Consider the following 25,666-nt stretch of genomic DNA (forward strand, 5'->3'; position numbering starts at 1 on the left):
TAAACTTTATACAAAGGAAGAAAGGAAGAAAAGAAGAGAGGACAAAAGAGAAAGGAAGTATAAGAAAGGTCTCTCAGTGAGGGACTGAGAAGTTTTCCAACTAGTAAAGTATATCAATTTTAGTACATGGACTTTGAAGCATCTGATTTTGCTCTTGGCAGGTAGCCTTTTCTTCCTTTTCTTTTTTTTGAGTTTTGGGTTTTCTTTTGGATGCATGGGGTTGTCAGGCAAAAGACCTTAAATGAGTTATCTCTGCATTGGTGCTAGTCTGGAATTACATTCCTGAGAAACTGAAATAGTGCGCTACACTTAACCCCATGGAACAATGGCCACTATGGGTTTATTGTGGAAAAAAAAACTAGAGGTTTGCTCAAATATTGAATATTGTAGTCAGAGATTATCAACCAAAAATGCAAGTCACCTGCCTTTAAAATAATGACACTGTGGCTGAAAATCTGAACTTAATGGACTATTAAACAAGAAATTAAGGACCTTAGTAAAGGCTTTTATTTATCTTCTGCAAGACTTAGCCTGGAATTGCTGAAAATGCAAATGCTTTTAACTCAAAACCTGGTATACTTGGTAAAGCAATGTTTCAGGAAGATTTGAAACCCAGAAAACTCACAGAAAGGAATACATAATATCTTACATATCTCATTAAATTGATACGTGTATATTTGTTTGCAATAAATTACAAAATTCTTTGGGAGAAAGAATTATTTATTTAGGTTCCAAAAATCTTTTATGACCAATTGACAATAGTAAATGCCTTATATCTTGAAGGAAAGAATGGAGTCCTCCACCTGCACAAAAACATGCCTCATTTTTCTCTAAGAAATAGTCTTTATGGAAGAACTGGCATATATATACATATATATATATATGTATATATGATTGATTGATCATCATCATTGTTCTCACCTATAGATGATATTGATAGAGATAGAGATAGAGATAGAGATAGAGATAGAGATATGGATATAGATATAGATATAGATATATATGTATATACATAGATATGTAATATATAAGCTTTAAAATTTACAAAATACTTTATAGAGATTAATCATTTGATCCCCATGAAAAAAAGATAAGAGTAGTGGATAGAGTGCTAGTTGCTGTTTGTTTGTCCTTCTCAAAGATAAGAGTTCAAATCTTGTAGTAGATTTTCTCATGATTATCCTGGAGAAGTCACTTAACCCTTCTAGACAACTATTTTCTCAACTATAAAATAAAGGGATTGTACTTGATGGCTTCTCAGATCCCTTATAGTTCTAAATCCACGCATCTAAGACTTTGTAAACAATCCTATAAATACTCCACTTACACAGAGCAAAAAAAAAATGTCAAGTATCTATCTAATGAGACATCAGAGTTCCCACAGCTTCTGCCAGACAAAATGGGTCAACTTACTAACGTGCACAGCTCGAGCATCTGTCATCACAGTACCTATTGTATATTTCACGAGAATTAATGTCAGGAAAATTCTTTAGGAAAACCTCTAGAGGATAGCCTGCAAAAGTAAATAGATAGCATATATCAAGCATAACAATGTACTTGAGGAAAGAAAAAAAGGATTTTTCTGTTAAAAAATTACAAAAATTCAGCTAAGATTATACAAAAGAGCATCAAATTCTCAAATAAAGAATTTTAAAAATAATTAAAAGAAGACTGATTTTTAAGGAAGAAAACAGTGATTTAAAGGACATAAGAGAATATGCCTAAAAGAGGAAGAAAAGTTACAATATTTGGTCCTTGTAATACCTCTGTACCATATGACAACTCAGTAAGTAGAAAAATATTCCATTAGAATTCCATGAAATAAACTTTTGTTGAATCTATGTTTGATAGGTAGCAGTCATAAATTTATGTGCCCCACTTATGGGAAGATGAATTAAAGCTACACTATCTTCATATCACTAATAGGCTTCAAGTGTTACAAGAAAATTTTAATTTGGAAATAACTCTGTCTTTGGAGGAAGAAGATTCATTCCAAGTTGAAATTTTAACTAGATGTATGATACTCTCTGTATCTCAATTTCTTTATTAAATGAGAAAGTCTCAATGGACTAATCTATTGTGTCCTCCTGTATTCTATGATCATACTGGTTCATATTCTGGTTCTGATAATTGCTAGCTTTGTGAGTTGTGGTTAAGTATGACTCAGAATTAGTTCAGCAGTACTTAAGCTAAGGTATAGAAACAACTTTAAAAAAAGATGATTACATTTCAATATAATTGGTGTTCTTTCCTCCTCCAATGTATATATTATTTCACCTATTTAAAAAGAGTACTTTTACTTCACTTTTCTTCCCACAGAGTGCAAAAAATAAAAAATTAAGAACCACTGCTTAGATTTCTAGCCACTTCTAGTCCTGAATCTATGATCCTGTGCTCTTATGATTTCTAGACCATGTCAGATTTCATCTATAGATGCTTGGCTACAATTCCACCATTAAAGATTCATCCCATTCTTTCAAGATTTTTGAACTCTGCTAAAATGAATATTCTGCTTTAAGAACTAATTTTCTAACCACTCTTGGTCATTGAACATTCTTGTGAATCATGAATCCAAGAACAGGTATTAATGGGGAAAAATGGGGAAGAGTCAATATGAAGAGGATGAGGTAGGAGGACTATGAACTCTCAGGCTAAACTTAACATAATTTAGAATCTTGTAAAAGGTTCATCCTGACTCTCTTTCAGTAATATTTGACCCAGTAATCAAAACAAGATTTAACAGTATAACTTAGATTATGGAGATGGAAAGTCTATGATTGTGAATTCAAAAATCTATTAGAGAAAATATCTTAAACAACTAATACCTCTTATTAACTTTTATAGAGTTAATTTTGTTACAGATCTTAAAACTAAACATGAAACTACAAAAACTGATACAGATCTTAACACAAAACATGGAACTTCAAAAACTGTTTTAACACAGTTGTTGATTGTGGAAAGTTCTGATACTGACAACTTGACAATGAAGCACATAGATCTTTAAATGATAATATGAGGAGCCTTATTACTATTACATAACTAAATAGTCTTTCTGAGTGTAAAAATCATACATTAACACCACTTTGATAGTAGTGAAAGCTTCCAATATTATTTTAGTGGATGAGTCTTTTTTATAAAATACACCTTAATAAATAAGCATAATTGCTATAAATCTATCCATGTCAATATAATAAATGGGAGGAGAACAAAAGATTAATCAATCTAATTCTTGTACTCCCTCATTGTAGTCAGTATATATTAAAAGTATCCAGCATGTATTTAGAAGGAAAGAATCAGTCATGCTGATTATTTGAAGTTTTTTAAAGCCTATAATTTATATAATTGCATGTATTATTAGAAAAAAAAACAACTTATACTTCTATGAGATTTCATATTTCCAAAGTACTTTCATGCATAAGATTTCATTTTATCCTCACAATTTTCTCACAAATTTCTCATTTTACATTTATGGGGGTTAAATTACAGAGAAGCAAACGATTTCCTCAGTGTCCACAGTGAGCCAAAAATAAGTTGAGTACTAAGAACCAGTTTTCTTAATATATTGCCTAATATTCTTTTTTTTAGGGGAACTTTCCCATTTGATTTTGGCCTGAGGAGAAAGGGAAGTATCAATAAGAATTTTCTCTCTGAGAATGACAATACACATAACCTTTCTTTATATATAACTATATCTCTATCCTACAAGGCTATATGGCTGCTCTTAATACCATATACCTATATTGTACATATGATTTTTTAAATTTAATTTCCAACTCAATTAGCAGATAATATATTTTCTGCTTTATATCATCTATAAGGTAATTTCATGTTTTATCATTTAACTCAATGTATTTTTAGAATTATTTAATGAGATTAAACATTAAATTATTTGGTAGATTGATGTTATGGTACTATGTACATATATCTACACATATATAAACATGCATATGAATGTGTTAACTGAATGATTAACATTCATTAGGAATACAAATATTAAAAATGTCATTTGAAATTCATTTTTGTTTTATCATAGTAACTGAAAAAATAGAATTAGTTAATGACATCTTTTCAAACTTTAAAATCTTATGCAATCTTTATTTCCATCCCTTCTTCCCCCTATTCTTTCCCTCCCCATCCCTTTATCTTTTCCCTCTTTCCCTCTTTCCTCTCTCTCTCTTGCTACCTTCCTCTTCCTTTCCTTAATTTTTCATCTCTTTTTCTCCTTCCCTTCCCTCTTCTGGGGACTTCTCCTGTCTCTTATTTCTACAAAATCTGTTAAAATCTCTCTCAATCTCAGATTTCTAATATATCAGATGAGCATAAAATGAGAATAAACAATCTCAAAGAGCTATGAGAAAAGTATTTCATAAAAGAGCTATGGAAATTCCTTTATGTCTTACATCCTCTAATTTTGCTTTCTTACATATTTCTTCCCTTTTTTCTTTTCAGAAACTTAGCTGGGTATAGATACAAAAGATAGGCAGAATTAGATAGAATAAATAAAGTAGTGCTCACTTTGGAAGCACAGATACTGTAAAATTGGAATGATATTGAGAAGATTTAACATGGCCCCTGTGCAAGGAATAAAGTAGTCTGAAAAAAGTACTCATTTGTACATCTTCATAAGGTTCCTTACTTCTATTCTTCATAAATGGTAAAGGTTTTTAAAATACATATGAGACATGATAAAAAAAATTTAGAATAAAGTTTAAAGAAATACAAATATCTAGCTTTTGATTGGTAACTTTGTCTGAATTTCAACTGTTATCAATCATTGCTTAAATGAACTTTGTCTTCATTTTCTACTTTAACATTTAAAAAAAATGTGACTACTTTAAGATTCTTATTCTATGGGAAAATTCACCAATTATTTATCTATGATTTATTGTATAAATTGAAAACAGTGACTCTAAAAAGGGGGGGGAAATCAACTTCTATAGAGTTTGTCTTGAAAACATGTCTGTGATGTAGCAAAAAATGTTATATGCGGATGTGATATTAAATTACTCACTTCATTTTGAAAACTATTGACAGAAAGAATATTTAAACAGACCATCCTGTGGTTGCTGCTTCCCCCAAAAAAAGATCTCACCTCATCAAATCTAATAAATATTTCATTAGTGACCTTGCAAACTTAAGCCTATTAATAAAAAGTATCATGACATAGCAAAAATGAGTGGTGCCTCTACCTTTTAGCTATGTGGTTGAAGGGGGATAGAGAATTTTTCATGTTCTTATTGAAGCTATTACGCTAAGAGGCTATAAGAACATAGCCTTCCTTCTGGACAAAATACATAGATGCTTATCATGACAAGAACAGCTGTACCATTTAATGTTATGTAAACAGCTGCTCATATAGATGCATTGAAATAAACGCATCAGATGGTAACTTTCACAAACTCATATCAGTCTTGAAATAGTATCCTTTGATAGCCTCTGGGGTGAAGGCCAATAGCAAGAGGGAGAAAAAAAGATCTAATTGTGCCTGAATGAGGTGCTAGGAAAATTGCTCATTAAAGTAGGTTTCAAAAGAAAGCCACTTCACTGATGCAATACCATCTTTAGCCAATCACTGGAGATTAAGTTTTATCTATTATAGCAACTACTTTAATATAATGGAAAATTTCTTTTCAATTTTCTCCCCCCCCCCCACTATTGCACAGAATTGATGTAGAGGAGACAGATCTTGACATGCAATTCCCCTACTTCTTTGAAATTATGCTGAACTTTCTCTTTACAGAAAATAAAGCAGGTAAACTAAAAGGGCATGGGATTGGTACTAGCAAATGCAGACATATAAAATAAATCGGCTGGTAATTTCTCACTTCCAGAGGTCAAAAAAAAGAAAGAAAAATAAATTGTTGTTGTTACTACCATTACCACCACTAAAACAACTACTACTGCTACTAACATCAACAACAATAATTCCATTTTGCATTTGCTGCCCTATCTGGCTTCAACCACACAGGAAAAAATACCCCTCACAAAATAAACTCATTATTTCTGAACACATCACTATGCTGCTGTTTACTAAAGACTTTATTGATACTGCCTCCTTCAATCTCCCCTCCCCTCTGATTGAACAGATACTCCTCCTAGTATATTCCTTTTAGAGAGAGCAGAAACTAGACTTTCGGTTCACTCCATTTTGGAACTGCTGCTCTACCTGGTTTCAAATCCATGGAACAAAACACCCCCTGCTGCCCCCTCCACTTTCCTCCTCCCCTACCTTCTCCTCTTCCTCCTTCTCCCCGCCCCCATCTCCTCCCCACACACATACACCTTCTTCTTCTTCTTCTTCTTCTTCTTCTTCTTCTTCTTCTTCTTCTTCTTCTTCTTCCTTCTTTTTGTTTTGGTGTATTGTTTTACCCTTTAGATTGTAAACTCTTTGAGAGCAGAGACTTTCTTGTTATTTACTATGTGTGTGTCTGTGTGTGGTGTATCACACTACAATTATTAATTAATTTGATCCTCTCAACAATAGATACTATTATTATCCTCATATTACATTTGGGGAAACTGAGAAAAGTCCCAAATTATTTGCCCAGGAAAAGATTGGATTTGAACTCAGCTCTTCCTGAATTTAACCCAAACTCTCTAGCCACTATATCATCAAGAAGAAAGGAAAGAAGGGAGAGAAAATCATAAGCCTTACAACTCTAAGGGAAGTAAGGAGAAACATTAAAGTTCTTGTTTTCTATGATGGTTTAGCCTAGAGTGAAAAGGAAATGGTTGCTAACAGACCCATGAATGGTTCATTAGTTCCAGATTCCAGATTATTTATAGGTCAGAAGCAGCCATATTGTGTCATTCACATAAAATTACACATTTTGAAGTTAGACTTTACAGGGAAGTTGTCTGTAGTTGCTAATTTTTAATAGCAGCCATTTGTTTATTTTTTTAATGAAATTTAGACCTGATTATGATTTGTGCCCTCATTTACAGATCTGTACCTACCCCCTGGGAACTTCAAGTCCTATCTGCAGATTGTTAGCACACTCAAATCAGAGAAATAGATTGAAATCATTACTTTTAAAAGCTAGGAGTAAATCAAACATCAAATAATCTCTACTACACTCGAAAAGCCTGGTCATGTCATTCGAATGTCAAACATACTTGTCAAAAAGACTTTTATGGAAAATTTACACATAAATAACATGGAAATAGGAAAAACAATACAAGGACATTCTCAAGGTCTCTTTTAAGGACTTTGGAATTGATTATGTAATGTGGGAGACACTGGGTATGGGGTGGCTCAGCATGGCATGACCTCATCAGAGAAGGTGCTATGTTCTATGAGTAAAACAGAATTGTAATAAATCAAAAGAAAAATGAGATGCACAAATTTAGAGAATCTTCCCCAAATGTTCACATGATCCATTTGTGCCCCACCTGTGGTAGAGCATTCTGAGTTCTTATTGCTCTAATCAGAGTTAGATATACTATAATATGACTAACATAGTGATGTCATTTTGTCCTCTTCATAAATGAAGGATAATAGCCAATCTTTTGGAAGAAGAGGAAGGCCTAACTAATTTTGAAAGATAAAATTAATACTCTGAGGAGGTAATACCTATATAGACAGAAAAAAAATTCCTTATTTGGCAACTCTGACTCAAAGAAAGAAAAAAATTGTTTTTCATGAAGTGGAGGATGAGTAAAATAGAATATGATTAGGGATCTATAGGGCATGATGTAGTATCCTTTTCACATAGAAGTTATCAGGTTTATCTCTAAATGCATTGTACAAAAAAGAAGACAAAATAAAGGTTTCTTTTACTTGTGAACTTTCCAAAAAGAGACCAGGGAAAAATGCATGAGACTATATGGAATTTTTTAGTTTACAGTAAAGGATTTGAATTACCTTAATTTAAAAAAAAGCATCCATCAGTTTTCAAAGATATAGAAGAATTTCTTCTTTAAGAATCTCTTTCATTAGATTTAGAAGATCTAAAGAAGTTAATGACAGAAAAGAACAATTTATCTCTCTTCCTGGTCTGAAAGAGCACAAGAACTCTCACTGCCATAATGTCTGAATAGTTCATTACAGGATTCTACTTCATAATAAATGAATATACCTACCACTGGAAATATATTAGGGACAGTTTTATTATTATGCTCTGAATATTTTCTACTTCATCTTATTACTGCTAGAGATCTCTGGATTAAAAACTCACAAGAAAAATCAAAATATAGGCAGGACTTCTGGAAGTTCATTTTTACAGAAATAAGTACTTCTCTACTCAACTTCAAACCTCCACAAAGCCTTCCTTCCCAGGCAGATGGAGAAAATGAACAATTTGGAGACTATTAGTTTTAGCATTGTATATGAAACACTTTTTGGTATATTTTTTGTTCTATATAGCAAAGTCAGTTTTCATTAACTTCCTTCCTTTCCTACCAAATTTCCTATTTTAACAAAGAAAAAATAGTTCAGCAAAACTAAAACATTTTCCAACTAAAACCTCACAGAATATGCAATTTTCTAACCACATATCCTTTACTTCTCTAACAAGAAGCTGAGTTTCTATTATTCTCTGACATGTAGCTAGAAATGGCATTGATCAAATGGCTGCTTTGTTTGTACCAAACCCCCAAAACTACTTTCTTCATTTTTTTTCTTCACTGATTTGAATGATTCTCCTCTCTTCCTTTTTACCCATCTCTGGGATTTGGGCTTAAAATCTGGACAAAGCCAGAAAATATTTAATGATTCCCAGAAAACAAATCCTAAAGTGAGAACCAAAAGTATATTTCAACATTGTTTTCTGATTTCACCTATTGCACAATGAAATAAAAAAAAGATTAGATAACATTGATTTTGGTGGAAACAACATTTGGAAAAACAATTAAAATAGTTTATACAAAGCTTGCTGTCTTAAAGTATAAGTGCATTTGAATAAATCCTTTTGAATGAAAATAAGAAAGAACTGACCTTCAGAAAGTGAACAGCTTATATTTTCTAACAGTGGCTTTTGTAAAGAAATCTATCATTTCCTTAACAATAGAGTTTTAGCTTCTGTCTTTTTCTTCTCTTTTCCACTTGATAATGATTTCATGTTGGTACTGGATATGAGATTTTATGATTTCATGAACTAGAGGCAAAAGAGTTTGAAGAAAATAGGAAAATACCAAAGGAGAAGAATTAAAAACATTGAAATCATACCTAATACCTGACTACAATGAGTCATGATGCATTTTCTGACATGGAAGAAAGTCAAATAAAATAGAAGAAATAAATAAATCCTAATTTAACTGAAGTAAATTTCTATATTTAGAGGTCCTCAGGAGGTATATTAATAAAATTCAATTGGATAAAGCATGAAAAGTCCACTGGTTGTACAGATGAGAAAAGGAACCAAGTCTAAGTGCACTAAAATGCAAAGTGGAAATTAAAGGGGAAATATTCCTCCCAATATCTCATGGTATGGAAGTGGCCAAATGCTGACAAGTCATTTAAAACAAAAGACTTCTTAATTTGAATTCTATCACACAAACTATAATTTCTCATAACCTAACTGTGAATATTATCCAGCTATAATTGTTCTCTTGCTATTATCTTAAATACATTACCAATGAATTCAATGTTTTCACCTTTTATTTTTAACATGTTTTATAGCCAATTTTTATGTGTGAATTATTCATAATATATTCTAAAATGGGCTACTTGGCATAAGTAATTGACCTTGTCTTCAAGAAGCACCCACAGCCTTGTCCTGAGATAATTTACTCTCTGATGTGATCCATTATTTAAGGGTAATGACTTTTCATTAGATTGGCAATATATAATTACTTAACAAGTCTACCTATTGCTACATTTAGAGTTATTTTTCTGGAAATTTAATACTTGTCGTCTAATATGTACCTGATTACATGAATAAAACTGAAAATGCCATTGTGGCAGCTTACTGAGGTCAATACATGTCATCTGAAGTAGTGATCAGCCCAACATCAAGGATCATGATCTCATTACTTATGTTAGTTAATGTTTCATGTGACAGGAATTTAAAAGGGGATCTTTGAAAATTCAATTTAACAAGTAATTATCAAGGATCCATTGTATCCAGGGCATAATTGAATAGTACTAAGTATTAGGAAAGATATACTATTTATATATAAGGATGTCTCCTGCCCTCAAGAGATTAAATTTTATTGTCAAAAAATCAGGGTTCTATTGAGTTAGAAGATTGACAGTGGTCACAAATTATTATCTTGTACCCTCTTTCTGGAGTTTCCTCTACAACTATCCCTCCTTTTAGATATAACTTAATTTCAGGAGCAGTGGATTACATTGACATTTTTACAAGAGTGGATGATAAAATTTAAAGAGGCAGATTATGAACATGTTGTTTGGTATTACATAGAGAATGGGACTATAGGAACATAGAATCAGACTGGAAGGGACCTCTTCATCTTTCAGAAGAGGAAAATGAGACAAAGAAAAGACAAGTGATTTGCTCAAAGAAGTAACAATGGCAGGATTTCAATCTAGTTCCTCTGATTCAAAGTCAGGACACTTTCCATTTGACCACACAGTTTCTTATTGTGTGGGCAAAAGCAGAGGGTAGGAAAATAGAAATATTATTCAATGAAAAGAAAGTAGTTTGGTTTGACTAGAGCACAGAATTTGAGGAGTTAATACAAAATAATGCTAGAAAAACAGTATAATGCCTAATTAGGAGGAGGATATAAAAGTAAGGGGTAAGAAGTTTGAAATCTATTTGAAAGGCACTAAAAATAAGTGATATTCACAAATCTGTACCTAAGGAAGTCTTATTAGATTACATTGTGAGCTATCTAAGATAGGCACAAAACACACCAAAAGATTAAATAGTGATGACTGTGTCAAAAAAAAATCAGGATGATAGATTATTAGATTTAGAAGGCACATCAGGGCCCACCAAGTACAATCTGTTTCTTAATATTAATTCTTTTTGCAATATCCTTGATAAGAATTATAGAGGTAGAAATTACCTCTCTAGGGGCTGTGAATTCTACTTTGGAGAAGTTCCAAATGAGAGCAAGTTTATTTTATTACATTTCTCATTTTTTTGTTTTTAAATTGTCTTTTATTTAAGCATAATCCTGAATTGGCCTTATCCTGAAAAATGTCAAATGGACAGAATATATATCCCCATTTTATATAGCTTTAGGGATTGACATTGAGGGAGATGACAAAAAAGTCACCTAAAATTATGTCATGTTATAGTGAGGCATTAAAATAGAGTGGACAGCTTTATATCAAGACTATCCAAGAAGTACAGATGAAGACACATGGAAGCTGCCTTCATATAAAGCATAGACTGGGAGTTTGGCATGTGAGTTTACAAGGACTCTAAGCCCACTGAAGAATCTCACATTGGTCCTGGAGTCTATTTGAAACAAACGAAAATGGATTTTGAGCAAGGGAACATTAATTTAATCTGAGACAGAGGAAGGATCACTATTTGCCATAGAAAAAGTAACCCTTCTAGGAGCAGCTAGGTGACACAGCAGATAGAACACTGGCCCTGGAATCAGGAGGATCTGAGTTCAAATTTGGACTTGCTATGTGAACCTGGGCAAGTCACTTAATCCCATTGTGTTGCAAAAACAAACAAAAAAGAAAAGTAACCTTCTTCATGGCTTAAGTATTGATGGGATGCTATGTAACCTATCTCTATAAAAAGCAACTGGGGTGCTTAGGGAGGCTAGGTGATGTAGTGGATAAAGCACTGGGTCTGGAGTCAGGAGTACCTGGGTTCAAATCCGACCTCAGACACTTAATAATTACCTAGCTGTGTGGCCTTGGGCAAGCCACTTAACCCCATTGCCTTGAAAAAATCTAAAAAAAAAAAAAAAGCAACTGGGCAAGATAATTTCCTTGAAAACTAATAAAAGTGAAAACTTAGATATAAAAGAGAAGTTGTGATTTAAGATCTTGCTATATCTTTCTTTTCAATTCTCTTCAGTAAATAGAGTCTAATCCAAAATGAAAGTATGCATTTCTTTGTGTAATAAAATAATTGTAAAGAATATAATATCATAATGGGAATGAAGATATGTTCCACTTACTGCCTGATTATCTGCAATTTTTTTTTATCATTAAACTCAGAGAAAACCTTGACCAAAATCAAGGAAACTGCCCAATCTGGGCTGTTACTGCCACTTATACATATGTCCAGCCTAGTAGTGTTCATCTGTTCATATGTGTAGAAAGAAAGATGGTGGTGGTGGGGAAGAGATTATGAAATTGTAAAGGAGCTGGATCAACTTAAATTCTCTGTACCATCTGGTGGTTTACACAGGAAATTCTATCAGTTCATGTATCTACATACTTAGTTCTATACCTTCATTGCAAGTGCTTCATGAAGGGGGTAAGGATATTGTGGGAGAGAGAGAGAAAGAGAGAGAGAGAGAGAGAGAGAGAGAGAGAGAGAGAGAGAGACAGAGAGACAGAGAGAGAGACAGAGAGAGAGACAGAGAGAGAGACAGAGAGACATAGATAAACAGAGAGAGGTAGAGAAAGATAGCCAGAGAGACAGAATCAGAAAAGTTATTGCCTCTTTCTCACTCCCACCCATTGCTTAGACAAGGCAATAGCCTTATCTTGAATAATGATAATCTGTAGGAAGCTAAATCAAAAAGATATCACTGTAGCTGGAACTAGGAAGCCCTGAGAGAAAAATCTAGCCTTAGGGACATTAACTGTGTGACCCTGAACAAGTGATTTAAACAGTTTGCCTCAGTTTCTTCACCTGTAAATGAGAATAATCATAGCACTTAAACCCCAGTGTTGCAGTGAGGGTCAAATGAGACAATATTCATAAGTGTTTAGAAGATTGCCTGGCACATAATTCTCTTATAATAAACGTTTGTTTCTAACAATAAAGTGATTTAGAAGTATCTGAAGTTATACAACTTATGCCTTAGTACTTACATGCAAGTACAGTTTTATAAGAGTATGTATTCTATCAATAAACATAGATAATAACCCCTCTAAATTTTAGGAGACAGTCTTGATGAATGTGATTATCCAAAAAAGAATGCATCATTTTTGAGGTCAACTTAATCATCAATCTTTTCCAAGTTAATAAGCACTCCTTTGTCAGGATAATACTTTGAGTCAGTCTAATCTGGAAGGACCTTTTAGAGATTAAGATCCACTAGCGATGCTTGGTACAGATCAGAGTCATAGCTGTGATACAATTAGAAATCAGAGGAGGGTTGTAGGATCAAAGAATCATAGTTCAAAATTAGAAAGCTTCTTAGAGGATATCTAGTCTAATAGACTCATTTTATTCATGTGTAAATTGAGGGCACAGTTAATGATTTCACAAAGTCACATGAGATTTTAAGTCTTTTAAAGAAATCAAAAATTCAAATTGACCTTCCTGTGAGCATTTCTGATTGACCATGCCATGTAAGGTACCTGGTACATAGAGACAAGTTAATAAATCTTTATTGATCGATTAAAGAGCTCTCTCTGTTGTTTCACTTTTCTAATCTTGAAATAGCTTCTCAACATTGTCTTCTTTTTTTTTGAAAGTGCGATTTTATAAACATCTAAAAAAGCATTTAAGTTAAGTCTAAATCTATTTCAAAAGAAAGATACAGAGAAAATAACAGAATTTTCGTGAATAACACCTTTCAGATATGGGCATAAGAATTCTACAAAACCTCAGAAGAACTAAATAGGACATGTATCTAATGACAAGCTATTTCATGAAGATATTAATTTCCTTATCTGTAAAATGTGAGTATTGTAATAAACAATCATTGAAGTCTTCTAGCAGCAAAATTATATCATTCTGAGTTTTGCCAGCTGCAACAAATATTACTTGAAGCCATAAAGGTATAAATCATAAACAAAGTCATCAAAGTGTATATTTTTCCTAAAGGCCTTTATTTCTCCCTATTTCTGTTTGAGGGGAGGGAATGGTGAGGGGAAGATGTCACTTAAATTAATGTCCACCCTGTATTAGAGTAAAATATCTTGCTTTTCATAGAAGGGCAGAGCATCTGCAAAATTTGGAAAAATGTAACATAAAGGAAGAGCAATATAATCCCTTTAAGGTTTTGCCCCAGTATAAAAGGAGATTTTTTTGTCCCTGTTCTCAAAAAATGCAAGAGACAGAGAATGCATTAATAGAGAACAAACCTCAGAATCAGAAAGACATGGATTCAAGTCCTATTCTGATTTATACAAGCAGAGTAATCAATCCTGTGTAACTAATTTAAACTCAATGTTTGAAAGGGCTGCTAGAGCTTAGAAAAATAAGTTATTAGCAAGCAATTATAAAGAAAGTTCCCATACCCTAAATTCATGAAATCCAAGTAAAAAGAAAAAAAATACATCAAAAATTTAAATAACAATGCAGGATTGATATCATAGTCAACAATAGAAGAGATGGATCTTTATGTAAATGCATATGGAGGTTTTATGGTTATTTTTGTTAGTGGATTTTTAAAATTTTACTTGGTCCGAGTATTCCCCCCTCCTTAGGTGTCATAATATGGGTCCCTTGGCTCTTTATCCATAGTTCAATATTTTAGCTTAAAAGACATTGTACTTTCTCACTGATAAAAAGAAATACTCTAATCCTTCCCTTCATTTAACTATTTTAAGGAATTGAACATATACACAAAGTTTCCAACGAAGATTATCTATACAATAAATTGCACTCATTTTGAATAACTTTGGTGGTGAGCATGGCAATTTGCAATATAAAAATCTAGATTTTAGAGATTCAGTACTGAACAAGATTAAAATGCTTTTGTTGGCAGTAAAAATATTTTCACCACTTCAAATCATCACAAACACCAAATGTAACTATTTTTCTTTCAGTGCAGAGATTCTGGGCTACTCACATTCATAACCTATGAGGGAAAATTTTATCAGCTGCCTTAGCCTTTGACACAAACATTTCTAAGAGTGATTGAGATGATAGATGTGATACTAAGAAAGAAAGTATAAGCAGAAACGAGCCATTTTATAGTATTTATTCTGTACTACCTCCAAAAGTGTGGTAAAGGTAAGATCTTAGATAGGAAAATGAAAATAATGCATCTTCTTTAATTTATGGGTGACCTGCAGCTTGGGAGCAGTGGGGAAAGATCAATCCATTTCCTCAGAAAGAATTAAATAAAGCATCTAAAGGAAATTTCATCCAAAGGATCAAATTTCTAAATAAATCTATGTTTTGAGTGCAAATCCCAGTAGATTAGGTTATTATGGCATGCAAAAACTTTAGAAACATATCTTATTTTTAAGCTAGGAAGGTACGCAAATAGAACGTTTATTGAAAGGGGAATTAAAAAGGTAACCAGCATATGGAAGAAGTATGTTAAATCTTTGCCCTTCGATTAGGTGGTATGATCCAAGGAGATATTAGAGAGAATGTCCTCACCTCACAAATAAATGAATTCTGTGTAAATTCAGAGTTTCTGCCTAGGACTTGTAATTCTTAGTTCTAATAAACCTTCTTTTCTCTCCTTACTCTTCTCTCTCTCTCTCTCTCTCTCTCTCTCTCTCTCTCTCTCTCTCTCTCTCTCTCTCTCTCTCTCTCTCTCTCTCCATCTTCCCTGCTCACTCCCTGTCTTCCTCCTTTGAATTTACTATTGGTTTAATGTGTGTTGCAACAACACAAGGAGAACCATAAGCTAACAGCATTTTGCTGGCTTCATTTGAGTGACCACAACTGCCCACTATAGACTGATAGTTCCTGTCATTTCAATGTGGTTGTATTTACACATTAACTTCTGCTTCCTTTCTACAACCTGGTTCCTAAAATATGACAGTGGATCTAATGGGCTGTTTCACTTAGCTAATTTATCTATTAATTTTGTAAATGGCCTGTTTCATGGAAGATAAATTTTATCCTTTGAAAACATGACACACTTCAGTGCAATATGGGTAAAGAATTTCCAGTCTTGTGCAAAGTTGGAAAATGAATTGTCCAAGGCATCATTTCACATTCTACTTCCATTTCTAGAGGCATTATTCTTACAAGTTAATAAAGTAAGGTTATTGCTGATTCAGTAAAACCCTTTTCCACTTACTGTCAACTTTCAACATTTTGGATGATTAACTATAATATCTAGCCAATACTTTTTTAAAATAAAACAGTAACAGCCAGAGTATAGTTAGGCATCATTAAAATTCAAGTCTCTCCTCTAACAAATAGATTATCCTACACTACTCTTTATATAACTATATACTTTGTATCTCTTATTCCTTTGTTATGGTTGTTGAGTAGTCTATACTACTCCATTTCTATGGTAATATAGTCTTTTTAATTCACTGGCATTTAGGATTCCATCTAGGTATGACCATTGTAATACCATCTTATAAGAGCAGACACATTATTCTCTTGTCACTGGTAGCTTAGGAACCCAAAAAAATACTTCAGTAAAAGTGTAGATGGAACCAAGAGGTTAGAATTGAAGTAAATATACATTCATTATTATATGAAATAATCACATGGAAGATTTGCAGGGTGTTCCAAATATCTTGGTGTAGTTTTAAGCTATTGATGTTTCAAACTACAGAAAGACTTCCTGAACATCCTGTATATTATATGTAAATATGAAATCTCAGAATGGGAAACATATAATGGACATCCTTTAAGCTATATATATATATACATATATATACATATATATATGTATATATACATATATATATGTATATATATATATACATATATATATATATTAGATTTTTTTGCAAGACAATGGGGTTAAGTGTCTTGCCCAAGGCCACACAGCTAGGGTAACTATTATTAAGTGTCTGGGGTCGAATTTGAACTCAGGTACTCATGACTCCAGGGGCGGTGCTCTATCCACTGTGCCACCTAGCTGCCCCCCCATCCTTTATTTAAAGTTAAATCATTTTAATGAAGAATATTTTGGAAAAGTTAATTGTGAATTAATGAAAAACATGAATAATAGAATTTTAAGGGAATTATGGTAGTATGGTGAAGTTGAAAAGTAGCTATGTCAAAAAATAAATAAGTCATTAAATATTTATTATGTACTTTTTATGTTCTTGGGCTGTGCTAAGTTCTGGGGACAAATAGAGATGGAAAATAAAACAAAAATAAATAAAAATAATCCCCACTTTCTAGAACTCAGAGTCTAGTTGATCAACTTTTAAACAATTTTGTATAAACAAACTTTATACAAGATGAATTGAAAATAATGGAAAGGGGAATGGGTTCCTCTAGAAAGTGAGAATTTAATTGAGACTTGAAGGAAGTCAGAGGTCCTGGGACCAAATTCTGGTTCTTTTACTGTCTTCCTTTGTGCCCTGAGGCAAATCATCTTTGCACTTCTCTTCACCTCAAGAGACTTTGTAAAATTAAAACCTAAATAGTCAACAAAGTCACTTCAATCTATAAATCTACTATTCCATAAGGAAGAAAATAACATCTTATTAAAGGAGAAATATCTGTCCTGGCTTTTAATATTAAGAAAATGTTATTTGTGCAGATCTGATGTTTTCTAAGAACTCCCTCAACAAGATCCCAATCAGATGCAAATTTCTTTCAATTGTTCAATGTCACTTCATTGTTAAATGTAAATTTGCCAGGATAAGAGCAACTTCAGCCCATTCCTCTACTCCTTCTCCAGTTTCCTGCCTCCCAATCTTCCAAAGTAGGTACCTAACCACTATCACATAGAGGTGTTGGGACCATCCTTTATCTGCTTTTCCTTGACTTTTCCCTGCATTGAAGTGGGCAAAGTCTATAAAAGTTTGGCCCACCCTCCACTCCAGGCTGGACAAATTTGAGTATAGACCCAGCCACTTCTTATGTCTGTCTTCCTTTCTTTCAGGAAATCTTGCCCAGACCTTTTTTTTCCCCAGTCTGTCCTCAAGCAACTTTTTTCCTCTCCAAGAAAAAGTTTACACTGTGAATTTAGCAGATTTGTGAACTCAAAATTCTGAACTTTTCCACTTCTGAGGAGTTGTGAGTTTTGTGATGGCATCATTCATTTCCTCAACCTCAATCTTATTGCTTATGATAAAAAAAAAGTATTGTCTAGCAAATCGTATGATGTGGTTTACAATGCTAAACTAAATCTATTTATAATAATATATTTCTTACAAATAGGTTAGCAGTGTAATTCATCTCTGTAAATTTATCAATTATTTAAAATTAATTACATTTTACTGTGTTAACATACATGTTGTATTATTTAGGAATAAGGGGCTGATGACCTCCAGGACAGGCATAATTAACCATAAAAATCAAATATAATGTGAGCAGGGAGACATTTATACAAGCGGCTGTTTAATGGAGTTACCATGCTATCCTTTGAAGGAAATCCCACATAGTCAAGGTTATTAAAGACAACATGGAAGAAAAATATGTCATTTATTCAGCCAGTGGTCCACTTCTAGCATTCTTTGGATATTTCTCAGAAAAGACTAAATGTACTGTGATTCCTTTCTGCTGAATTTGAGTTTGCTTTGGCATCTTCATACTTCCTTACTCTACTTTCTTTGAGTATAACTATGTTGGTAGAAAGGAGCTGTCTATTGCATGATGTATGTGGAATATTTGCTTTACTGAGTTTTTAAAGACAAAACTTAAAATGGTATACATAGTAGCAATGAATGAATGAATGAATGAATGAATGGAGTAAGCAAATGAATAAATAAATGAAAATTATTTATTAAGTATATTAACAGGAAAAAAGACAATCTTGTTTTTAGGGAATTCATGTTTTAATAATGGAAGGAGAGTGAAGTTTCAGTGTAGACCTAAAGTTCTCAAGTGCTTGATTTTGGGCAGGGAGAAGGGATATAGACAGGGCTAGAAGGAGAGGGATTCCTTGGGACCCACTAAAGCAACTACCCCAAAGGGTGATGGCCTTATCATATTTGGAAAGGGCAAGTATACTAAGGAACTGCCAACTGATACAATGGATAAAGCTAGTCCTGGAGTCAGAAAGATATGAGTTTAAATATGATCTCAGACACTTACTTACTATGTGATCCTGGACAAGTCACCTAACCCTATTTGCCTATTTTTTTTTTCATCTGGAAAATGAGCTAGAAAATGAAATAGCAAACCACTCTAGTATCTTTGCTAAGAAAATCCAAAATGAGTTCATGATAAGTCAGGTATAACTGAAAATAACAACAAATATGGCAAAAATCATAATGGAATTAAAATTATATTTTCACACTTTAAGGATTAGGGATGGATTTAAGAGACTTTGATGTCTCCACCATTCCTTATCTCCCTCCCTTGATGGTAGTGCTTTCACCAAAAAGTTATCTTGTATTTCTCTAAAATCCATTGTACATATACCTATCTAAAAGCAAAATGTTTTCCATGGCAAGATAGTAACAAATTCAAGGTCAAGGACTTTTAAAACTTTTATCTATTACCAGTACCTAAAAAAATTCCTATTACATGGTAAGTGCTAAATGTGTGTTCATCAAACTAGATAGATCAGTGACTCAAGGGTAGGATCTGAAGTCAAAAAGTTCATATGTTCAAATATGGCTTCAAATTCTTAGTCAAGTTATTGTATGCCTCAATTTAAAACATAAAATGAGAGTAATACTTGTCCCTCTATCAGGGTTATCATGAGGGTAAAATGAGACAAAATTTGTAAAATGTTTTGCAAACTTTAAAATTCATATTAATGTCAGCTGTTACTACAGTAATTGAATGTCTGCTCCCCTTTTATTGTGACTTTTTGCCCTGATACTTAAATTCCTCAAGAGAGTACTTTCTGTGAAAATTTATAAGGGATTCTTCTGCTCAAAATAAAGTAACTCTTTGTTTGGGGTAGAGGTTGGGGTGACCAAGGATATTTCTTAGAAAAGGAACCTACCTAAAAAACAACAACTAATAAAAGGGCTTTGAGGATTACAAAGAAGTGTGCAAATTGAAGGCAGCATTGAAAGCCTGATACAAGTGAGTCTTATAAGGCCAGGAAATTCCGCTATGTATTACCATTAGTCATTTATTTTTAACCTTTATCATTTCTTCTGTCTTCTATGCCCTTTCAGTCTGAGGATGAAAAAAAGATTTTTATTTTATCACTTTACAAATAATATTTATCATTTTGTCTTCAGTGGAGTTTTCTTGATGGTTTTCCATCTTTAGGCACCCTCTTTCAAGGAATGAAATTCATCAAACAAATATGTCACAGCTGTTGGACTAGGTAAAAGAAAACTTGGAAAGAAAATAGAATGATCACAGATAATTACCACCTTTTCTGTTTCCTCATTGTAAGTTCCTTTACTAACATTATAGTTTCTTCAAACAGCACAGGGTTAAAAGGAGAGGAAAAAAGAAAAATGGACATAGAAATGACTAGTGCTTTAAAAAAATGAAGCCACTGGGAGTGATTTTCATGCACTATTAATGTTAATGTAGTGGAAATGCTACATCCTGTTAATTAGGCACATAATTTTTAACCTTTGGGTAAACCATAGATTTAGGAACAGGAGGATGAGAAATGAAATTAACTTCATCATGAAAATGGAAAGATCACATGGGCATGCAGAAATTTAAACAAAGCTAGATGGATGGATGGAGGAAATAATCGAGTTTAACCAGGATAGAATACCACAAAGAAAATGGGCCCTATTGTGATATGGTTTATATGACCAAGTCTTGCTTATAAATGGAAAATGATACTCTTTCATTAAAATTATACATCTTTCTACACAGTGGGGATCAGTTATGCAATTAACTACATTAAGTTATTTGGAATACAAAACAGATGTGTCCATGAAAATTCCACTAACAATTGAACACTTGTTATTAGTTAATCTACACATACAGAAAAAGAAGCATATGTAAATATCATTTTATTCATATGTATCTGGTTCTAAAAGTGTCTAGAATTTTGACAGTAATTTTTTTTCATGGAAAGTCTCTACAATAACATAGTTGGCAACCCACTTAAAACTGAGGACAAAAACTGTACAAAGCATACATAGTGATGGATTTAAGAGATCTTGGTGCCTCCATCTTTCCTTATCTCCCTCCCTAGATGGTAGTGCTTTCCCCAAAAAGTTATCTTGTATTTCTTTCAAATTCGTTATGCATATACCTATCTAAGATTAAGGTGTTATGAACTGCTTAGGCTTACAAAGGTTGCAAATCTTAGAAGTGAAAATTAAAATCAGGTTTTAAGCCCAATATTTATTTATACCTTTATGCTGTCTACTCAATTTCTGTAGTTTTTTGTTTTTGTTTTTTGCAAGGCAATGGAGTTAAGGGATTTGCCCAAAAATCACACAGATAATTATTAACTATCTGAGGATGAATTTGAGCTCAGAGTCAGTGCTCTATCCACTGCACTGCCTAACTGCCCTATATATGCTCTTTATATTGAAGAATACTGAAATGGCCATTGATGGCATGACCAATGATGGAAATGAGAATTCTGACATACTGATGAATCATCAGGAATAATGCATAGAAGGTAATCAGAGATTCTTATTGAACAAAAGAGACCAAGATCATGTAATAATTAAAGAAGGAAATAATTATTAAGCCTAATTCCATATTCTTCCTCCCTCTCTCTCTCTCTCTCTCTCTCTCTCTCTCTCTCTCTCTCTCTCTCTCTGTATCTCTCCATCTGTCTCTTTCTCTCTTTATATATACATATATATGTAATATATTTGTCTCTGTTTCTCTGATTCTGTTTCTGTGTCTGCCTCTCTTTAGCTATCTTTCTTTCTATTAAATCTGTATAGCTGTTAGTAGGTACTTGCCTATAAATGTATTGACAAAAAATGTATACTACTAAATTATCTAAAAGTTTTAATATCTACAAGGTTTCTTGTATGTACTTCTTAAAATATATCTCTTGAATCTTCCCCTGATCATTGACTAGTTTGAGTAATGACCAATAGCAAATCAATAATACATTTACATTTAGTCACATGAAAATGTATTTTGGACTATACAGTTCATTTAAATTTAGTTTCATGTTATATCTTACTAAATCATGTGAATAATCATCATAAAGTATGTGCTATCTAGTCATTTTCCGTCATGTCTGATTCTTTTTCACCCCATTTGGGATTTTATTGGCAACAACATTGGAGAGACTTGTCATTTCCTACTTCAGATCATTTTGCAGATGAGGAAACTGAAGTAAACAAAAAATAAAAACATTTTCTTCCTTTTTGATTTCTAAGGTAACTTAAAGCAAAATTATTTCAAGAACTTCAAAACTAGACTAATTTTTTTCACTTTTTATTAGAATTTTTTTTTTAGTTTTTGCAAGGCAATGGGGTTAAGTGGCTTGCCCAAGGCCACATGGCTACATAATTATTAAGTTTCTGAGGCCACATTTAAACTCAGGTACTCCTAACTCCAGGACCAGTACTCTATCCACTGCGCCACCTAGCTGCCCCCTCATTAGAATTCTTGAAAATATTTTTGAAGACACTTTCTATTATGCCTATGTGCACCTTACATGAAGATATTTAGGGATGTGTTTGTGTGTGTGTCTAAAAGACATGTATACTATTTTGCCAAACTCAACATTAACCAAAAAAAAAGCTTATCATCAACTTTTAGCCCTTGGGCCAAAAAAGACTCTCAAAATCATTTGGTCTGTTGTTTACATGGCAACTGTAGTTGGGCCTCAAAATTCAATAAATCTAGGAGCTTTTTAGGGGTAAATTAATTAAATGTTTGACCAAATAAAGCAGGTTAATTTTTAAGTTTATAATTTTGTATGGAACTTAAAGGACATTAGAAATATCCAAATGACACTTGGCCAATCTAAAATAACAAGCCAGAAAAGATCTAACTATTGCATCTTTTAATAAGTTAATTCTACCATTAACTGTGGTTGACATCACTCTACTAAACACAAAAGCATCTGAAAAACAAATAGATTAATCATAAAATCATCTACTCTTTGGACTTTACAAGAAAAGAGTTTCTATATATAAATGTGTGAGTTTCTATATATAATGTGTGTGTATGCTTAGAAAATTTGTGTGTATGTACATATACACATATATTAATATTCTGAATGTATATTTTCTTAAATATATATATATACATATATAATCCAAATTTCAAAGATATAAGTAATTTTACCAGGCTAAAATGTTTTCTTAGTCTAATATACCATACTTTACTTCCTAATAATGAGAAAAGACAGAAGAGATGAGAGTTTAGAAAAAGATATGTGGGGAGGGAAAGTGCTATGCATCAGGTTTTACTTTCATTACAATTTTTATTTGAAGATTTTGTAATCATAGCCTCCTACAATCTGACTCCAGTCTGCTTTTCTAGTCTCACTTTACAATGCCTCTCTTTATATATTCTATGTTTCAACAAACCTGCACTATCTTCCTTTCCATAAATATATCATAACCTTTCCATTATCAGTGCCTTTACTCATGCTTATGCCTCAAATTTATATTTGCCTACAAAGGTAGGTGAATATTGAAATTGCTTGATGAAATCTTTTCCATCCTTCAAGACCCAGTTCAAGGATGACATACTGTAGGATCTTTTCCCTGAGACCATAAGATGAAATGAATTCTTCTTCCTAGGAACTTTCTTACCCTTTTATGTATTACATAGATCATAGTCAGTGAGCTATTAAGATTTGAAGGACTTAGAAATCATCTTGTAAAACACTTTCACTTTACAGATGGAAAAACAGACTTTCCAAAGGTCTTTGAATTTAGGAGAACCATATTTTTGCTCCTTCTCCTATGATTTTAAATTCAGTGTTTTCCATTACATCATATTAGTCTAAGTTGATTCACAATTGTTTTTAAATTTTATTTTATTCATAGTGTTATTTGTATTTCAGCATTTCCAAACTGCTCCTTCTCACCTCTCCATCTCAGAAAATGAAGTCTAATTCACAATTAGTTTGTATATGCCTTATTTTCCAAAGAGATGGTAAGTTCCTTCAAGGTGGAGGGTATGTCTCATTTTTTTTTCCTTAGCTTCTTTATCTCCTAGCACAGTGTCTTGCAAATAATAGGCACATATTTGTGAAATGTTCACAAAATGAATGATATAAATTTTGATTTCTGATTTACCTCCATAAACATGTATAAGTATATGTGGATAGATGGATGTGCATATATCATGAGTATATATATATATATATATATATATATATATATTTATAAAGAATATCATAAATCTGATGATTCTATTTTATTTTTCTGTATATTAATCATTTATTCTTAGGTGAAACCTTCAGTATCATTAAATCCAGCCCTCTGATTTGCCAGATGAGGAAAGTAAAATTGTGACTGCTCAAGATCACATATTAAATTCTAAGTTCTAAGACTAGAAATCAGGTCTCTTGACTTGTAATAATCTCTGCATATTTTTCTGTTTTGATATGATATTAAGAATCTTTATCTGTTTGTTGAGGCCTAGAGGTATCAGCTGTTAAAAAGTCATATCTAAATTGACTCCCTGAGTATCAGAGCCAAGTTGCCTATCTGCAAGATCATAGTTGTCCCTATTTTCTGCTATTTTCCTTTGAATGTTCAGCCTCTTTCCCAGTGCATATTTACACAGCTGTAGTTTTCAATACTCACCCTTGTCTTTCTATATTGTAAAGCAATTCCCTCAGAGATTTTATACATAGCCACATGCCTAAATTTATAAATCAAGGTGCAGGATCCCTCAGAGTTCACTTACCACAAATGTAGGGCTGAACACAGGAATCTAATGCAGGGACAGTTTCCCTAAGGACTTTTACTCTTTTTTGCTGAGCTAACTACTGCTGCTATTTCAATTGGTCTTATATTCTATTCTTACTGATTTTTAATCCAGAAATTCTGCTGAGCATTCAGAGAAATCCCAGGAGTGTCAATGACTTTATTTCTGGTTCTTCCCTTATCTACACTCTCTTCCCTCTTAGTGACATCTCCACAAGTCAAATTAATTTTCATTTTGATGTGCCATTTATTGAAATGCTTACTAAGATAGATCTGGAGTAAGTATCTGACATTGTCGACTCTGAAACAAGTTATGTGAAGATTGGGAAAATTTGTTTGTTATGGACCACTGAATCTGGTAAGGCATCCCAGGCTTCCCCACTTTCCCCTCCAAGTCTAAAAGGAAGCTTCTCAGCCTTTGAAAACAATTGCATGTGCATTTTGTATTATAATATCTTAATGAGAGATAAATGAGATAATGACCACACATCAGAATTCACAATCTCCTGTAAATATAATTTAACATCAAATAAAGAGCTGCATATTACATACTTTGGTACTATCTACATTTATGGCATCAGTGATTCCATATGTTTGAACCTTAATAAGTCATATTTTTACTATAATAATAATGAGTTCCTTCTAAAATAAAACATCATCTCAGCTAAACTCCCCAGAAAAAAAAAGAAAAATGCCAACAAAAATGCAGCTTCACCTTTACTATACTAGTAAAAAAATTCTGATTTCCCCTCCAATCACCAAGGTTCTAAATAGAATCACAGAATCAAAAAGTACCAAACTTGTGAAGGACTTTAGATACTAGCAAGTCAAATCGCATTACATATTCATTAAGCATTTACTACTTTTATTATTCAAAATAATATGCACTTAATAAGTAGTTAGATGTCACAAGAATAGGTCACTATACTTGGAATCAGGAAGACTTGAGTTCAAATCCAGCCTCTGACACTGACCTTATTTCCCTGAAAATAA

General features: G+C 32.8%; 1 protein-coding gene and 1 non-coding gene across 3 annotated transcripts in view; one reads left to right on the forward strand and one right to left on the reverse strand.

Annotated features, from left to right (window-relative positions):
* The window catches only part of CNTNAP5 (contactin associated protein family member 5), a 945,272-nt gene that overhangs the window by 309,804 nt on the left and 609,802 nt on the right, over window positions 1-25,666 (reverse strand). The gene's annotated exons all lie outside the window — the stretch shown is intronic.
* Window positions 4,508-4,615, forward strand: LOC141510632 (U6 spliceosomal RNA). Its single transcript, XR_012475069.1, has one exon. It is a non-coding gene; the product is annotated as a U6 spliceosomal RNA (small nuclear RNA).

The sequence above is a fragment of the Macrotis lagotis genome, chromosome 1, assembly GCF_037893015.1.
Source record: "Macrotis lagotis isolate mMagLag1 chromosome 1, bilby.v1.9.chrom.fasta, whole genome shotgun sequence".
In the NCBI taxonomy this organism is placed as follows: Eukaryota; Metazoa; Chordata; class Mammalia; order Peramelemorphia; family Peramelidae; genus Macrotis; species Macrotis lagotis.